A 3,600-nucleotide genomic window follows, 5' to 3' on the forward strand; every position below is an offset into this window, starting at 1 on the left:
GATAGTCCAGCTACAAGGCTATGGCCTATCCTGTGGACTGATAGTCCGGCTACAAGGCTATGGCCTATCATGGGGACGATAGTCCAGCTACAAGGCTATGCCCTATCATGGGGACGATAGTCCAGCTACAAGGCTATGCCCTATCATGGGGACGAAAGTCCAGCTACAAGGCTATGGCCTATCCTGGGACTGATATTACAGCTACAAGGCTATGGCCTATCATGGGGACTGATAGTCCAGCTACAAGGCTATGGCCTATCATGGGGACGATATTCCAGCTACAAGGCTATGGCCTATCCTGTGGACTGATAGTCCGGCTACAAGGCTATGGCCTATCATGGGGACGATAGTCCAGCTACAAGGCTATGGCCTATCCTGTGGACTGATAGTCCGGCTACAAGGCTATGGCCTATCATGGGGACGATAGTCCAGCTACAAGGCTATGGCCTATCCTGTGGACTGATAGTCCGGCTACAAGGCTATGGCCTATCATGGGGACGATAGTCCAGCTACAAGGCTATGGCCTATCCTGTGGACTGATAGTCCGGCTACAAGGCTATGGCCTATCATGGGGACGATAGTCCAGCTACAAGGCTATGGCCTATCCTGTGGACTGATAGTCCGGCTACAAGGCTATGGCCTATCATGGGGACGATAGTCCAGCTACAAGGCTATGGCCTATCCTGTGGACTGATAGTCCGGCTACAAGGCTATGGCCTATCATGGGGACGATAGTCCAGCTACAAGGCTATGGCCTATCCTGTGGACTGATAGTCCGGCTACAAGGCTATGGCCTATCATGGGGACGATAGTCCAGCTACAAGGCTATGGCCTATCCTGTGGACTGATAGTCCGGCTACAAGGCTATGGCCTATCATGGGGACGATAGTCCAGCTACAAGGCTATGGCCTATCCTGTGGACTGATAGTCCGGCTACAAGGCTATGGCCTATCATGGGGACGATAGTCCAGCTACAAGGCTATGGCCTATCCTGTGGACTGATAGTCCGGCTACAAGGCTATGGCCTATCATGGGGACGATAGTCCAGCTACAAGGCTATGGCCTATCCTGTGGACTGATAGTCCGGCTACAAGGCTATGGCCTATCATGGGGACGATAGTCCAGCTACAAGGCTATGGCCTATCCTGTGGACTGATAGTCCGGCTACAAGGCTATGGCCTATCATGGGGACGATAGTCCAGCTACAAGGCTATGGCCTATCCTGTGGACTGATAGTCCGGCTACAAGGCTATGGCCTATCATGGGGACGATAGTCCAGCTACAAGGCTATGGCCTATCCTGTGGACTGATAGTCCGGCTACAAGGCTATGGCCTATCATGGGGACGATAGTCCAGCTACAAGGCTATGGCCTATCCTGTGGACTGATAGTCCGGCTACAAGGCTATGGCCTATCATGGGGACGATAGTCCAGCTACAAGGCTATGGCCTATCCTGTGGACTGATAGTCCGGCTACAAGGCTATGGCCTATCATGGGGACGATAGTCCAGCTACAAGGCTATGGCCTATCCTGTGGACTGATAGTCCGGCTACAAGGCTATGGCCTATCATGGGGACGATAGTCCAGCTACAAGGCTATGGCCTATCCTGTGGACTGATAGTCCGGCTGGAAGGCTATGGCCTATCATGGGGACGATAGTCCAGCTACAAGGTTATGGCCTATCCTGGGGACTGATATTCCAGCTACAAGGCTATGGCCTATCCTGGAGACTGATAGTCCAGCAAAAGGCTATGGCCTATCCTGGGGACTGATATTCCAGCTACAAGGCTATGGCCTATCCTGGGGACTGATAGTCCGGCTGGAAGGCTATGGCCTATCATGGGGACGATAGTCCAGGGGACGATAGTCCAGCTACAAGGCTATGGCCTATCCTGGGGACTGCTTGTCCGCAGAGTCAACCACTTTGTTTCGTCAAAAATACAGAAAACGGATGCATAGTGTGTTGTTTGTATCACTCAATGATAACACATCAGTCAATGATAACACATCACTCAATTATAAAACATCACTCAATGATAACACATCACTCAATGATAACACATCACTCAATTACAAAACATCACTCAATGATAACACATCAGTCAATGATAACACATCACTCAATTATAAAACATCACTCAACGATAACACATCACTCAATGATAACACATCACTCAATTATAAAACATCACTCAATGATAACACATCAGTCAATCATAACACATCAGTCAATCAAAACACATCACTCAATGATGCAGGTAGTGTCGTTCTGCTTAACGGTTGATGCTGAAGTTGACCTATGTTTTACACATCTTTGACTACCTTAACATTGCTTCCTATATCGAATCCAGAACAATATAATGGTTCAATGATATATGCTTCTGCACGGGTAGCCCTTCTGAACGCATATGGTAGAATTTGACCTACATTTTAAAAAAAAAGTGACTTCTTATTTTGAAGGACTGTTTATACCATATCTAAATAAACATAATTAGTACATGGATAATACTTACATATAGGTCGCTCTATAGAACGCATGCTACATAAGCTGTATCTGACCTACACAGTTACATAAATAAGGTGGTCCAGTCCGATACCTAGGTAGTCGGTACAACGTAACTGATCTCTAATTATTTCAATAGTGTGGCGGAAAGACATGGACAGATTCCGAGTTGTTATATCATGATAACAGTATTTTGAGCTGGCAGGTTTAGTTTTAGGCAGTAAACCCGAAATAACTACCATTGGTACACGAATACAACAGGTCAGTGGCTTTCCGTGACGTTTTCTACTTTTGATCCTTACTTGTAAAATTAAAATAGAAATTGGGATAAAAATGTTGGTTTCAAGCAAGATTAACACTTTGAATGTAAAGATACAGGCCTGCGGGCCTCTTGATGTTGCATTAGATGTATATATATATATATATTTCCGTCATCTGTTATCCAACACAACAATGATGCAAGTTCAGCCAAAACTTACAAATAGACGCAGCCAATGGTAATGCGCACATAAAGGGAGGTTTTATAGTTGAGATGATTCATTTATGAAATTGATGATTAAACATATTTAAATTATATAAACTGCTTACAAGCTAACCAAGCTTTAAAACCAGTAGTAAACCCAGAAATAGGCCATAGCTCCACAGCCAGCTGCTGTGTACAGGGGGCATCTCAACAAACAACTTCACGGCTTAACAGCTACCAACTATTTACCCACTATGTGGTCTATAAATACAGAGCCATGTGGTCTATGGGCCCTGAACCATGCTGTTTATCAGTCACGTGTGACTAGATAGAGGGAGGATTACATCTCTCAACTAACTGTAAAGCGGGTAATACACATCCGAGCAAATTTCATATATCCACCTATTAAAAGTGTGTGATTAGCTCGCCTGGACTCAAGGACCAGGTTGGGGTTATGTCTGCCGTAATCCGTCCGTCCGTTGTCCTCTAGACTGTCTGTCCTGCCACAAAGGCTCATAATTTCCTCAAATCGACTGGAATTTGGTAGTCAAAGCATTTTCATTCTTATCAGGTGGTTTATCAGGTGGTAGGGATTCATCATTCATCTTTTTTTAAATAGAGAGGTATAGGGGGG

General features: G+C 45.7%; 1 protein-coding gene across 3 annotated transcripts in view; it reads left to right on the forward strand.

The window, feature by feature from the left end:
- The window catches only part of LOC110460313 (microtubule-associated protein 4-like), a 203,381-nt gene that overhangs the window by 14,376 nt on the left and 185,405 nt on the right, over positions 1-3,600 (forward strand). The window lies entirely within an intron of this gene.

This window comes from Mizuhopecten yessoensis, unplaced genomic scaffold, assembly GCF_002113885.1.
Source record: "Mizuhopecten yessoensis strain PY_sf001 unplaced genomic scaffold, ASM211388v2 scaffold10359, whole genome shotgun sequence".
Classification (NCBI taxonomy): domain Eukaryota; kingdom Metazoa; phylum Mollusca; class Bivalvia; order Pectinida; family Pectinidae; genus Mizuhopecten; species Mizuhopecten yessoensis.